At 52.8% G+C, this 15825-nt stretch overlaps 1 pseudogene; it reads right to left on the bottom strand.

The window, feature by feature from the left end:
* The window catches only part of LOC135553429 (asc-type amino acid transporter 1-like), a 118605-nt pseudogene that overhangs the window by 47852 nt on the left and 54928 nt on the right, over window positions 1–15825 (bottom strand).

Here is a 15825-nt window from a genome sequence, read left to right as displayed (position 1 = left end):
TTGGTTATGTTGTACTTCCGAAGGCTTCCACTAGATGTCAACGGTCTTTAGAACCTTGTTTCAGGCTTCGACTGTGAAGGGGGGCTGAATGAGAGGGGATTGAGTCAGGTGTCTGGCAGAGAGCCACGGGCTCGTGACACGCGGTCATGAGAGAGTTCGCTCGCGTTCCATTGCTTTTGTACAGACAAAGGAATTCTCCGGTTGGGACAATATTGAAGAGTTATGATAAAAACATCCTAAAGATTGATCCTATACTTCGTTTGATATGTTTCTACGACCAGTAATATAACTGTTTGGACTTTTCATCTGACCTTTCCGCTGGACTTGCAAGCGCGTTTGGATTTGTTTAGCAAACACCCTAACAAAAGGAGGTATATGGACATAAATGATCAACTCTATCGAAGAAATGAAACATTTATGGTGGAACTGGGATTCCTGGGAGTGCATTCTGATGAAGATCATGAAAAGTAAGTGACTATTTATAATGCTATTTCTGACTAATGTTGACTACACAACATGGCGGATATTTCTTTGGCTGCTTTGGGCTCTGAGCGCCATACTCAGATTATTGCATGGTTTGCTTTTTCCGTAAAGTTAAAAAAAAATCTGACACAGCGGTTGCATTAAGTAGAAGTTAATCTAAAGTTCCATGTATAATAGTTGAATCTTTTATCAATGTTTATGATGAGTATTTCTGTAAATTGATGTGGCTCTGCAAAATCACAGCATGTTTTGGAACTACAGAACATAACACGTCAATGTAAAATGCAATTTTTGGATATAAATATGAACTTTATCGAACTAAACATACATGTATTGTGTAACATGAAGTCCTATGAGTGTCATCTGATGAAGATCATCAAAGGTTAGTGATTCATTTTATCTATATTTGTGCTTTTTGTGACTCCTCTCTTTGGCTGGAAAAATGGCTGTGTTTTTCAGTGACTTGGTGGTGACCTAACATAATCGTTTGTTAAAGCTTTCGCTGTAAAGCCTTTTTGAAATCAGACACTGTGGCTGGAATAACGAGAATGTTATCTTTAAAAAGGTGCCTAATACTTGTATGTTTGAGAAATTTGATTTATGAGATTTCTGTTGTTGGAATTTGGCACCCCGCTAGCGGAACCCTGTTCCCAGACAGGATAAGAGGTTCTCCAAAATTCAAATATTCCAGGTTGTACTTTACAGGTTAAACTGATAACTACAGATATGTAGAATGATTTGGCAACGGATCTGTGTGTGCCTGCCTGTATACGAGTGTGTGTGTGTGTGTGTGTGTGTGTGTGTGTGTGTGTGTGTGTGTGTGTGTGTGTGTGTGTGTGTGTGTGTGTGTGTGTGTGTGTGTCCTCACCTCTGCAGATCTGCACCAGTCCCACAGCTATGATGAGTCCCAGAGCCAGCAGCTTGGCCACCGTGAACAGGTCCTGGATCCTGGTGGCCCAGCGAACACTGGAACAGTTTACCCACGTCAGGAACACTGGGACAGAGAGAGAGAGGTGACTAACCATGTACTCTAACCCAGGAACACTGGGACAGAGAGACAGAGAGGTGACTAACCATGTACTCTAACCCAGGAACACTGAGACAGAGAGGTGACTAACCATGTACTCTAACCCAGGAACACTGGGACAGAGACAGAGAGGTGACTAACCATGTACTCTAACCCAGGAACACTGGGACAGAGAGACAGAGAGGTGACTAACCATGTAGTCTAACCCAGGAACACTGGGACAGACAGAGAGGTGACTAACCATGTACTCTAACCCAGGAACACTGGGACAGAGAGACAGAGAGAGGTGACTAACCATGTACTCTAACCCAGGAACACTGGGACAGAGAGACAGAGAGGTGACTAACCATGTACTCTAACCCAGGAACACTGGGACAGAGAGACAGAGAGGTGACTAACCATGTACTCTAACCCAGGAACACTGGGACAGAGACAGAGAGGTGACTAACCATGTACTCTAACCCAGGAACACTGGGACAGAGAGACAGAGAGGTGACTAACCATGTACTCTAACCCAGGAACACTGGGACAGAGACAGAGAGGTGACTAACCATGTACTCTAACCCAGGAACACTGGGACAGAGACAGAGAGGTGACTAACCATGTACTCTAACCCAGGAACACTGGGACAGAGAGAGAGAGAGGTGACTAACCATGTACTCTAACCCAGGAACACTGGGACAGAGACAGAGAGGTGACTAACCATGTACTCTAACCCAGGAACACTGGGACAGAGACAGAGAGGTGACTAACCATGTACTCTAACCCAGGAACACTGGGACAGAGACAGAGAGGTGACTAACCATGTACTCTAACCCAGGAACACTGGGACAGAGACAGAGAGGTGACTAACCATGTACTCTAACCCAGGAACACTGGGACAGAGACAGAGAGGTGACTAACCATGTACTCTAACCCAGGAACACTGGGACAGAGACAGAGAGGTGACTAACCATGTACTCTAACCCAGGAACACTGGGACAGAGACAGAGAGGTGACTAACCATGTACTCTAACCCAGGAACACTGGGACAGAGACAGAGAGAGGTGACTAACCATGTACTCTAACCCAGGAACACTGGGACAGAGAGACAGAGAGAGGTGACTAACCATGTACTCTAACCCAGGAACACTGGGACAGAGAGACAGAGGTGACTAACCATGTACTCTAACCCAGGAACACTGGGACAGAGAGACAGAGAGGTGACTAACCATGTACTCTAACCCAGGAACACTGGGACAGAGACAGAGAGAGGTCACTAACCATGTACTCTAACCCAGGAACACTGGGACAGAGAGACAGAGAGGTGACTAACCATGTACTCTAACCCAGGAACACTGGGACAGCGTGACAGAGAGAGGTGACTAACCATGTACTCTAACCCAGGAACACTGGGACAGAGACAGAGAGGTGACTAACCATGTACACTAACCCAGGAACACTGGGACAGAGAGACAGAGGTGACTAACCATGTACACTAACCCAGGAACACTGGGACAGAGACAGAGAGAGGTGACTAACCATGTACTCTAACCCAGGAACACTGGCGCAGAGACAGAGAGGTGACTAACCATGTACTCTAACCCAGGAACACTGGGGCAGAGAGACAGAGAGAGGTGACTAACCATGTACTCTAACCCAGGAACACTGGGGCAGAGAGACAGAGAGAGGTGACTAACCATGTACTCTAACCCAGGAACACTGGGACAGAGAGACAGAGAGGTGACTAACCATGTACTCTAACCCAGGAACACTGGGACAGAGACAGAGAGGTGACTAACCATGTACTCTAACCCAGGAACACTGGGACAGAGACAGAGAGGTGACTAACCATGTACTCTAACCCAGGAACACTGGGACAGAGACAGAGAGGTGACTAACCATGTACTCTAACCCAGGAACACTGGGACAGAGACAGAGAGAGGTGACTAACCATGTACTAACCCAGGAACACTAGGTGACTAACCATGTACTCTAACCCAGGAACACTGGGACAGAGAGACAGAGAGGGGTGACTAACCATGTACTCTAACCCAGGAACACTGGGACAGAGAGACAGAGAGGTGACTAACCATGTACTCTAACCCAGGAACACTGGGACAGAGACAGAGAGGTGACTAACCATGTACTCTAACCCAGGAACACTGGGACAGAGACAGAGAGGTGACTAACCATGTACTCTAACCCAGGAACACTGGGACAGAGACAGAGAGGTGACTAACCATGTACTCTAACCCAGGAACACTGGGACAGGGACAGAGAGAGAGGTGACTAACCATGTACTCTAACCCAGGAACACTGGGACAGAGAGACAGAGGTGACTAACCATGTACTCTAACCCAGGAACACTGGGACAGAGAGACAGAGAGGTGACTAACCATGTACTCTAACCCAGGAACACTGGGACAGTGACTAACCACTCTAACCCAGGAACACTGGGACAGAGAGACAGAGAGGTGACTAACCATGTACTCTAACCCAGGAACACTGGGACAGAGACAGAGAGGTGACTAACCATGTACTCTAACCCAGGAACACTGGGACAGAGAGACAGAGAGAGGTGACTAACCATGTACTCTAACCCAGGAACACTGGGACAGAGAGACAGAGAGGTGACTAACCATGTACTCTAACCCAGGAACACTGGGACAGAGACAGAGAGGTGACTAACCATGTACTCTAACCCAGGAACACTGGGACAGAGAGACAGAGGTGACTAACCATGTACACTAACCCAGGAACACTGGGACAGAGACAGAGAGAGGTGACTAACCATGTACTCTAACCCAGGAACACTGGGCAGAGACAGAGAGAGGTGACTAACCATGTACTCTGAACACTGGGACAGAGAGACAGAGAGGGTGACTAACCATGTACTCTAACCCAGGAACACTGGCGCAGAGACAGAGAGGTGACTAACCATGTACTCTAACCCAGGAACACTGGGGCAGAGAGACAGAGAGAGGTGACTAACCATGTACTCTAACCCAGGAACACTGGGACAGAGAGACAGAGAGAGGTGACTAACCATGTACTCTAACCCAGGAACACTGGGACAGAGACAGAGAGGTGACTAACCATGTACTCTAACCCAGGAACACTGGGACAGAGACAGAGAGGTGACTAACCATGTACTCTAACCCAGGAACACTGGGACAGAGACAGAGAGGTGACTAACCATGTACTCTAACCCAGGAACACTGGGACAGAGACAGAGAGGTGACTAACCATGTACTCTAACCCAGGAACACTGGGGCAGAGAGAGGTGACTAACCATGTACTCTAACCCAGGAACACTGGGACAGAGAGACAGAGAGGGGTGACTAACCATGTACTCTAACCCAGGAACCCTGAGACAGAGAGACAGAGAAGTGACTAACCATGTACTCTAACCCAGGAACACTGGGACAGAGAGACAGAGATAAGAGGTGACTAACCATGTACTCTAACCCAGGAACCCTGAACACTGGAAAGGCTGTATGGTCTGGTACAGGCTGTATGGTCTGGTACAGGCTGCATGGTAAGGCTGTCTGGTCTGGTACAGGCTGTCTGGTCCTGGTACAGGCTGTATGGTCTGGTACAGGCTGTATGGTAAGGCTGTATGGTCTGGTACAGGCTGTATGGTCTGGTACAGGCTGTATGGTAAGGCTGTATGGTCTGGTACAGGCTGTCTGGTAAGGCTGTATGGTCTGGTACAGGCTGTCTGGTAAGGCTGTATGGTCTGGTACAGGCTGCATGGTAAGGCTGTATGGTCTGGTACAGGCTGCATGGTAAGGCTGTATGGTCTGGTACAGGCTGTGTGGTCTGGTACAGGCTGTATAGCCTGGTACAGGCTGTATGGTCTGGTACAGGCTGTGTGGTCTGGTACAGGCTGTCTGGTCTGGTACAGGCTGTATAGCCTGGTACAGGCTGTGTGGTCTGGTACAGGCTGTGTGGTCTGGTACAGGCTGTCTGGTACAGGCTGTATGATCCTGGTACAGGCTGTATGATCCTGGTACAGGCTGTATGATCCTGGCTGTATGGTCCTGGTACAGGCTGTATGATCCTGGTACAGGTTGTCTGGCCTGGTACAGGTTGTCTGGTCCTGGTACAGGCTGTATGGTCTGGTACAGGTTGTCTGGCCTGGTAGAGGCTGTATGATCCTGGGACAGGATGTCTGGTAAAGGCTGTCTGGTCCTGGTACAGGCTGTCTGGTCTGGTACAGGCTGTCTGGTCCTGGTACAGGCTGTATGATCCTGGTACAGGCTGTATGGTCCTGGTACAGGCTGTCTGGTCCTGGTACAGGCTGTCTGGTCCTGGTACAGGCTGTATGATCCTGGTACAGGCTGTCTGGTCTGGTACAGGCTGTATGATCCTGGTACAGGCTGTCTGGTCTGGTACAGGCTGTATGATCCTGGTACAGGCTGTATGGTCTGGTAAGGATGTCTGGTCTGGTACAGGCTGTCTGGTCTGGTACAGGCTGTATGGTCTGGTATAGGCTGTGTGGTCTGGTACAGGCTGTATAGCCTGGTACAGGCTGTGTGGTCTGGTACAGGCTGTCTGGTACAGGCTGTATGATCCTGGTACAGGCTGTATGATCCTGGTACAGGCTGTATGGTCTTGTAAGGCTGTATGTTCTGGTACAGGCTGTCTGGTCTGGTACAGGCTGTATGGTCTGGTATAGGCTGTGTGGTCTGGTATAGGCTGTATAGCCTGGTACAGGCTGTGTGGTAAGGCTGTGTGGTCTGGTACAGGCTGTCTGGTACAGGCTGTGTGGTCTGGTACATGATGTCTGGTATGGTACAGGCTGTATGATCCTGGTACAGGCTGTCTGGTCTGGAACAGGCTGTATGGTAAGGCTGTATGGTCTGGTACATGTTGTTTGGCCTGGTACAGGCTGTATGGTCCTGGTACAGGCTGTCTGGTCTGGTCCAGGCTGTATGGTAAGGCTGTATGGTCTGGTCCAGGTTGTCTGGCCTGGTACAGGCTGTATGGTCCTGGTACAGGCTGTCTGGTCTGGTCCAGGCTGTATCGTAAGGCTGTATGGTCTGGTACTGGTTGTCTGGCCTGGTACAGGCTGTATGGTCCTGGTACAGGCTGTATGGTCCTGGTACAGGCTGTATGGTCCTGGTACAGGCTGTCTGGTAAGGCTGTATGGTAAGGCTGTATGGTCCTGGTACAGGTTGTCTGGCCCTGGTACAGGTTGTCTGGCCTGGTACAGGCCGTCTGGTCTGGGACAGGTTGTCTGGCCTGGTACAGGCTGTCTGGTCTGATACAGCTTGTCTGGTCCTGGTACAGGCTGTGTGGTCTGCTACAGGCTGTCTGGTCTGGTCCAGGCTGTATGATCCTGGTACAGGCTGTCTGGTCTGGTCCAGGCTTTATGGTCTGGTACAGGCTGTCTGGTCTGCTACAGGCTGTATGATCCTGGTACAGGCTGTATGATCCTGGTACATGCCGTCTGGTCTGGTACAGGCTGTATGATCCTGGTACAGGCTGTCTGGTCTGGTACAGGCTGTATGGTCTGGTACAGGCTGTCTGGTCTGGTACAGGCTGTCTGGTCTGGTACAGGCTGTATGGTCCTGGTACAGGCTGTATGATCCTGGTACAGGCTGTCTGGTCTGGTACAGGCTGTATGGTCCTGGTACAGGCTGTATGGTCTGGTACAGGCTGTATGATCCTGGTACAGGCTGTATGATCCTGGTACAGGCTGTATGGTCTGCTACAGGCTGTATGGTCCTGGTACAGGCTGTCTGGTCCTGGTACAGGCTGTCTGGTCTGGTACAGGCTGTCTGGTCTGGTACAGGCTGTATGGTCCTGGTACAGGCTGTCTGGTCTGGTACAGGCTGTATGGTCCTGGTACAGGCTGTCTGGTCCTGGTACAGGCTGTATGATCCTGGTACAGGCTGTATGATCCTGGTACAGGCTGTATGGTCTGGTACAGGCTGTATGATCCTGGTACAGGCTGTATGGTCTGGTACAGGCTGTATGATCCTGGTACAGGCTGTATGATCCTGGTACAGGCTGTATGATCCTGGTACAGGCTGTATGATCCTGGTACAGGCTGTATGATCCTGGTACAGGCTGTATGATCCTGGTACAGGCTGTATGGTCTGGTACAGGCTGTATGTTCCTGGTACAGGCTGTCTGGTCTGGTACAGGCTGTATGGTCCTGGTACAGGCTGTATGATCCTGGTACAGGCTGTATGTTCCTGGTACAGGCTGTATGATCCTGGTACAGGCTGTCTGGTCTGGTACAGGCTGTATGGTCCTGGTACAGGCTGTATGATCCTGGTACAGGCTGTATGATCCTGGTACAGGCTGTATGATCCTGGTACAGGCTGTCTGGTCTGGTACAGGCTGTGTGGTCCTGGTACAGGCTGTATGGTCCTGGTACAGGCTGTATGGTCCTGGTACAGGCTGTCTGGTCTGGTACAGGCTGTCTGGCCTGGTACAGGCTGTATGGTCCTGGTACAGGCTGTATGATCCTGGTACAGGCTGTCTGGTCTGGTACAGGTTGTCTGGCCTGGTACAGGCTGTATGGTCCTGGTACAGGCTGTATGATCCTGGTACAGGCTGTATGATCCTGGTACAGGCTGTGTGATCCTGGTACAGGCTGTATGGCCTGGTACAGGCTGTATGATCCTGGTACAGGCTGTATGATCCTGGTACAGGCTGTATGATCCTGGTACAGGCTGTATGATCCTGGTACAGGCTGTATGGTCCTGGTACAGGCTGTATGATCCTGGTACAGGCTGTATGATCCTGGTACAGGCTGTATGGTCCTGGTACAGGCTGTATGGTCTGGTACAGCTTGTCTGGTCTGGTACAGGCTGTATGGTCCTGGTACAGGCTGTATGGTCTGGTACAGGCTGTATGGTCCTGGTACAGGCTGTATGATCCTGGTACAGGCTGTCTGGTCTGGTACAGGCTGTCTGGTCTGGTACAGGCTGTCTGGTCTGGTACAGGCTGTATGATCCTGGTACAGGCTGTATGATCCTGGTACAGGCTGTATGATCCTGGTACAGGCTGTCTGGTCCTGGTACAGGCTGTATGGTCCTGGTACAGGCTGTATGGTCCTGGTACAGGCTGTATGGTCCTGGTACAGGCTGTATGGTCTGGTACAGGCTGTATGGTCCTGGTACAGGCTGTATGATCCTGGTACAGGCTGTATGATCCTGGTACAGGCTGTATGGTCCTGGTACAGGCTGTATGGTCCTGGTACAGGCTGTATGGTCTGGTACAGGCCTGGTACAGGCTGTATGGTCCTGGTACAGGCTGTCTGGTCTGGTACAGGCTGTATGGTCCTGGTACAGGCTGTATGATCCTGGTACAGGCTGTCTGGTCCTGGTACAGGCTGTCTGGTCCTGGTACAGGCTGTATGGTCCTGGTACAGGCTGTCTGGTCTGGTACAGGCTGTATGATCCTGGTACAGGCTGTCTGGTCTGGTACAGGCTCTCTGGTCTGGTACAGGCTGTATGATCCTGGTACAGGCTGTATGATCCTGGTACAGGCTGTCTGGTCTGGTACAGGCTGTATGGTCTGGTACAGGCTGTCTGGTCTGCTACAGGCTGTCTGGTCTGGTACAGGCTGTCTGGTCTGGTACAGGCTGTCTGGTCTGGTACAGGCTGTATGATCCTGGTACAGGCTGTATGTTCCTGGTACAGGCTGTATGTTCCTGGTAGAGGCTGTATGATCCTGGGACAGGCTGTCTGGTCTGGTACAGGCTGTATGATCCTGGTACAGGCTGTCTGGTCTGGTACAGGCTCTCTGGTCTGGTACAGGTTGTATTGTCCTGGTACAGGCTGTATGATCCTGGTACAGGCTGTCTGGTCTGGTACAGGCTGTATGGTCTGGTACAGGCTGTCTGGTCTGGTACAGGCTGTATGATCCTGGTACAGGCTGTATGTTCCTGGTACAGGCTGTATGTTCCTGGTACAGGCTGTATGTTCCTGGTAGAGGCTGTATGATCCTGGTACAGGATGTCTGGTAAGGCTGTATGATCCTGGTACAGGCTGTCTGGTCTGGTACAGGCTGTGTGGTCCTGGTACAGGCTGTCTGGTCTGGTACAGGCTGTCTGGTCTGGTACAGGCTGTATGGTCCTGGTACAGGCTGTATGGTCCTGGTACAGGCTGTCTGGTCTGGTACAGGCTGTCTGGTAAGGCTGTATGGTCTTCTACAGGCTGTATGGTCCTGGTACAGGCTGTATGATCCTGGTACAGGCTGTCTGGTCTGGTACAGGCTGTATGATCCTGGTACAGGCTGTATGATCCTGGTACAGGCTGTATGATCCTGGTACAGGCTGTATGGTCCTGGTACAGGCTGTATGATCCTGGTACAGGCTGTATGGTCCTGGTACAGGCTGTATGGTCCTGGTACAGGCTGTATGATCCTGGTACAGGCTGTATGGTCCTGGTACAGGCTGTATGGTCCTGGTACAGGCTGTATGGTCCTGGTACAGGCTGTATGATCCTGGTACAGGCTGTCTGGTCTGGTACAGGCTGTATGGTCCTGGTACAGGCTGTCTGGTCTGGTACAGGCTGTATGGCTGGTACAGGCTGTATGGTCCTGGTACAGGCTGTATGATCCTGGTACAGGCTGTATGATACTGGTACAGGATGTATGGTCCTGGTACAGGCTGTATGGTCCTGGTACAGGCTGTATGATCCTGGTACAGAGGCCCGTCAAAATAAAAAGTGGGGTTCCACCTTACTGATGAAACATGAGCTCATCACAATAATTAAACAAAATGTCAAACTGTAAGGCCATTACACCACTCTATCATTACCATGACAGACGCATGACAAACTAGTACAGGCTGTCTCTCTCTCTCTCTCTGTCTCTCTCTCTCTGCTCCCTCTCTCTCTCTGCTCCCTCTCTCTCTCTCCTCCCTCTCTCTCTCTCCTCCCTCTCTCTCTCTCCTCCCTCTCTCTCTCTCTCTCCTCCCTCTCTCCTCTCTTCCCTCTCTCCTTTTTCTGTCGATCTGGAACGACACAAGTGGAATCACAAGCTCCATTGCAGGAAGTGAGTGAGTTTAGAGGGAGGGGCACGACGTGGCTAATCAGAACAGCATGGCTGGGCTGGCAGAGGGCCTGTCTGGTGTCTCGTATCCCTCCAGTCAGAGGGCTCTATTCATCTGCTGCATGGTGGTGATACACCCGGTCATCCCCAGTGGGAGACACACATTAAACTGAACTGAAACAGAGGAAACTTGGCCTAGTATTGAATCAGCTGTGTTTCTGTAGGTGTATTATCCACGCAGACCAACAAAGACGCTGGTCTCGGGTCAGTTTCCTTCTTCATTTTCCCCCCTTTAATGGTTAAGGTTGGAGGAATCTGATCCTAGATCTGTAGCTATCTACATCAGTGTAGTGTAGTCCCGTGTAGTATGTTACCACTTCCGGTGTCAATGTGTTTAGTTACAGCAGCAGCAAGCTGGGACACAGGGGCCCTGTCCCCAGGGAGAGGAGGGGGCCCTGTCCCCAGGGAGAGGAGGGGGCCCTGTCCCCAGGGAGAGGAGGGGGCCCTGTCCCCAGGGAGAGGAGGGGGCCCTGTCCCCAGGGAGAGGAGGGGGCCCTGTCCCCAGGGAGAGGAGGGGCCCTGTCCCCAGGGAGAGGAGGGGGCCCTGTCCCCAGGGAGAGGAGGGGGCCCTGTCCCCAGGGAGAGGAGGGAGCCCTGTCCCCAGGGAGAGGGGGGGCCCTGTCCCCAGGGAGAGGAGGGGGCCCTGTCCCCAGGGGAGGAGGGGAGGGTCCCCAGGGAGAGGGGGTGGCCCGGGGGAGAGGAGGGGGCCCTGTCCCCAGGGGAGGAGGGGGTCCCCAGGGGTGTCCCCGGGGAGAGGAGGGGGCCCTGTCCCCAGGGAGAGGAGGGGCCCTGTCCCCAGGGAGGGGCCCTGTCCCCAGGGAGAGGAGGGGGCCCTGTCCCCAGGGAGAGGGGGGTCCCCAGGGAGAGGAGGGGGCCCTGTCCCCAGGGAGAGGAGGGGGCCCTGTCCCCAGGGAGAGGGGGGTGCCCTGTCCCCAGGGAGAGGAGGGGGCCCTGTCCCCAGGGAGAGGAGGGGGCCCTGTCCCCAGGGAGAGGAGGGGGCCCTGTCCCCAGGGAGAGGAGGGGGCCCTGTCCCCAGGGAGAGGAGGGGGCCCTGTCCCCAGGGAGAGGAGGGGGCCCTGTCCCCAGGGAGAGGAGGGGGCCCTGTCCCCAGGGAGAGGAGGGGGCCCTGTCCCCAGGGAGAGGAGGGGGCCCTGTCCCCAGGGAGAGGAGGGGGCCCTGTCCCCAGGGAGAGGAGGGGCCCTGTCCCCAGGGAGAGGAGGGGCCCTGTCCCCAGGGAGAGGAGGGGGCCCTGTCCCCCCCAGGGGAGGAGGGAGGGAGCCCTGTCCCCAGGGAGAGGAGGGGCCCTGTCCCCAGGGAGAGGAGGGTGCCCTGTCCCCAGGGAGAGGAGGGGGCCCTGTCCCCAGGGAGAGGAGGGGGCCCTGTCCCCAGGGAGAGGGGGGTGCCCTGTCCCCAGGGAGAGGAGGGGGCCCTGTCCCCAGGGAGAGGAGGGGGCCCTGTCCCCAGGGAGAGGAGGGGGCCCTGTCCCCAGGGAGAGGAGGGAGCCCTGTCCCCAGGGAGAGGAGGGGGCCCTGTCCCCAGGGGGAGAGGTTACGGGGGGGGCCCTGTCCCCAGGGAGAGGAGGGAGCCCACAGGGGACGGGGGAGGAGGGTCCCCAGGGAGGGGAGGGGGCAGGGAGAGGAGGGAGCCCTGTCCCCAGGGAGAGGAGGGGGCCCTGTCCCCAGGGAGAGGAAGGTGCACAGGAGTTACGGGGGAGAGGAGGGGGCCCTGTCCCCAGGGAGAGGAGGGAGCACAGGGGTTACGGGGGGCAGGAGGGGCAGGAGAGGGGTAGAGGGGGGCAAGAGGAGGCAGGAGGAGGCAGGAGAGGGGTAGACGGGGGCAGGAGGAGGCAGGAGTGGGGGCAGGAGGGGGCAGGAGGAGGCAAGAGGGGAGGCAGGAGAGGGGTAGAAGGGGGGGGGAGGGGGTTGGGGGGGCTTCATCCAGGGGTCGAGGGGGGCAGGAGAGGGGTGGAGGGGGGCAGGAGAGGGGTGGAGGGGGGCAGGAGAGGGGTAGATGGGGGCAGGAGGAGTGCAGCAGTCCCCAACTGCTTCCTCCCAAAGGGGGCCCAAAGGAGACTGCTTCCTAAAGAGAGTCTGTCAGGGGGGTAACCCCCCAAAATAAACTGCTTCCTCCCCAAAGGGGTTTGTCAGACTCCCTAACCCCCCAAAATAAACTGCTTCCTCCCCAAAGAGAGTCTGTCAGACTCCTAACCCCCAAAATAAAATGCTTCCTCCCCAAAGAGAGTCTGTCAGACTCCCTAACCCCCAAAATAAACTGCTTCCTCCCCAAAGAGAGTCTGTCAGACCCCTAACCCCCAAAATAAACTGCTTCCTCCCCAAAGAGAGTCTGTCAGACCCCCTAACCCCCCAAAATAAACTGCTTCCTCCCCAAAGAGAGTCTGTCAGACTCCCTAACCCCCCAAAATAAACTGCTTCCTCCCCAAAGAGAGTCTGTCAGACCCCTAACCCCCCAAAATAAACTGCTTCCTCCCCAAAGAGAGTCTGTCAGACTCCCTAACCCCCCAAAATAAACTGCTTCCTCCCCAAAGAGAGTCTGTCAGACTCCCTAACCCCCCAAAATAAACTGCTTCCTCCCCAAAGAGAGTCTGTCAGACCCCCTAACCCCCCAAAATAAACTGCTTCCTCCCCAAAGAGAGTCTGTCAGACTCCCTAACCCCCCAAAATAAACTGCTTCCTCCCCAAAGAGAGTCTGTCAGACCCCTAACCCCCAAAATAAACTGCTTCCTCCCCAAAGAGAGTCTGTCAGACTCCCTAACCCCCAAAATAAACTGCTTCCTCCCCAAAGAGAGTCTGTCAGACCCCTAACCCCCCAAAATAAACTGCTTCCTCCCCAAAGAGAGTCTATCAGACTCCCTAACCCCCCAAAATAAACTGCTTCCTCCCCAAAGAGTCTGTCAGACCCCCTAACCCCCCAAAATAAACTGCTTCCTCCCCAAAGAGAGTCTGTCAGACCCCCTAACCCCCCAAAATAAACTGCTTCCGATGCAGACAAATAAAACAAAGGGGACAAGAAATGGCACCCGATTCCCTATATAGTGTACTACGATCCAAAGTAGTGCACTATATAGGGAATAGGGTGCCATAGGGCTCTGGTCTAAAGTAGTGCACTATATCGGGGATAGGGTTCCATTTGGCCTTTAAGAAGGCACCAGATTGTTGGCCCGTTGGCCCGGTGTCACAGCGGTGTGGTCCCATTAACCTCGTGGCACCGGGAAAGGGCATCAGACCGGGTCAGTGTACTGAAGGTTTACATTCCCTGTGACTTTGTGACCCACGCCTGTGATGACCTGGCCGAGCCACGAAACCTATCCAGATATAGTATATTATCTCAGTGACACAGACGTCCTGAGGAGGTGTAGCTAGTAAGACAGAGGCAGGGTAGTTAGAACCAGTGAGGACTGAGGAGTTGTAGCTACTAAGACAGAGGCAGGGTAGTTAGAACCAGTGAGGACTGAGGAGTTGTAGCTACTAAGACAGAGGCAGGGTAGTTAGAACCAGTGAGGACTGAGGAGTTGTAGCTACTAAGACAGAGGCAGGGTAGTTAGAACCAGTGAGGACTGAGGAGTTGTAGCTACTAAGACAGAGGCAGGGTAGTTAGAACCAGTGAGGACTGAGGACTGTAGCTACTAAGACAGAGGCAGGGTAGTTAGAACCAGTGAGGACTGAGGACTGTAGCTACTAAGACAGAGGCAGGGTAGTTAGAACCAGTGAGGACTGAGGAGTTGTAGTTACTAAGACAGAGGCAGGGTAGTTAGAACCAGTGAGGACTGAGGACTGTAGCTACTAAGACATAGAGGCAGGGTAGTCAGAACCAGTGAGGACTGAGGACTGTAGCTACTAAGACAGAGGCAGGGTAGTTAGAACCAGTGAGGACTGAGGACTGTAGCTACTAAAACAGAGGCAGGGTAGTTAGAACCAGTGAGGACTGAGGAGGTGTAGTTACTAAGACAGAGGCAGGGTAGTTAGAACCAGTGAGGACTGAGTAGTTGTAGCTACTAAGATAGAGGCAGGGTAGTTAGAACCAGTGAGGACTGAGGAGGTGTAGTTACTAAGACAGAGGCAGGGTAGTTAGAACCAGTGAGTGAGGTGTAGCTACTAAGACAGAGGCAGGGTAGTTAGAACCAGTGAGGACTGAGGACTGTAGCTACTAAGACACAGGCAGGGTAGTCAGAACCAGTGAGGACTGAGGACTGTAGCTACTAAGACAGAGGCAGGGTAGTTAGAACCAGTGAGGACTGAGGACTGTAGCTACTAAGACAGAGGCAGGGTAGTTAGAACCAGTGAGGACTGAGGAGGTGTAGTTACTAAGACAGAGGCAGGGTAGTTAGAACCAGTGAGGACTGAGTAGTTGTAGCTACTAAGATAGAGGCAGGGTAGTTAGAACCAGTGAGGACTGAGGAGGTGTAGTTACTAAGACAGAGGCAGGGTAGTTAGAACCAGTGAGGACTGAGGACTGTAGCTACTAAGACAGAGGCAGGGTAGTCAGAACCAGTGAGGACTGAGGACTGTAGCTACTAAGACAGAGGCAGGGTAGTTAGAACCAGTGAGGACTGAGGACTGTAGCTACTAAGACAGAGGCAGGGTAGTTAGAACCAGTGAGGACTGAGGACTGTAGCTACTAAGACAGAGGCAGGGTAGTTAGAACCAGTGAGGACTGAGGACTGTAGCTACTAAGACAGAGGCAGGGTAGTTAGAACCAGTGAGGACTGAGGAGTTGTAGCTACTAAGACAGAGGCAGGGTAGTTAGAACCAGTGAGGACTGAGTAGTTGTAGCTACTAAGACAGAGGCAGGGTAGTTAGAACCAGTGAGGACTGAGGAGTTGTAGTTACTAAGAGAGATGCAGGGTAGTTAGAACCAGTGAGGACTGAGGAGTTGTAGCTACTAAGAGAGATGCAGGGTAGTTAACAGTTAATAGCACAACTCCTCAGTCCTCACTGGTTCTAACTACCCTGCCTCTGTCTTAGTAGCTACAACTGTTAAATGACTCTCTACTGTAAGTCTCTCTGGATCAGAGAGTCTGTTAAATGACTCTCTACTGTAAGTCTCTCTGGATCAGAGAGTCTGTTAAATGACTCTCTACTGTAAGTCTCTCTGGATCAGAGAGTCTGTTAAATGATCAGAGAGTCTGTTAAATGACTCTCTACTGTAAGTCTCTCTGGATCAGAGAGTCTGTTAAATGACTCTCTACTGTAAGTCTGGATCAGAGAGTCTGTTAAATCTCTGGATCAGAGAGTCTGTTA

Source organism: Oncorhynchus masou, chromosome 2 (genome assembly GCF_036934945.1).
Source record: "Oncorhynchus masou masou isolate Uvic2021 chromosome 2, UVic_Omas_1.1, whole genome shotgun sequence".
In the NCBI taxonomy this organism is placed as follows: domain Eukaryota; kingdom Metazoa; phylum Chordata; class Actinopteri; order Salmoniformes; family Salmonidae; genus Oncorhynchus; species Oncorhynchus masou.
The sequence above is the reverse complement of the archived record's forward strand: the minus strand, read 5'-3'. Positions and strand labels throughout refer to the sequence as shown.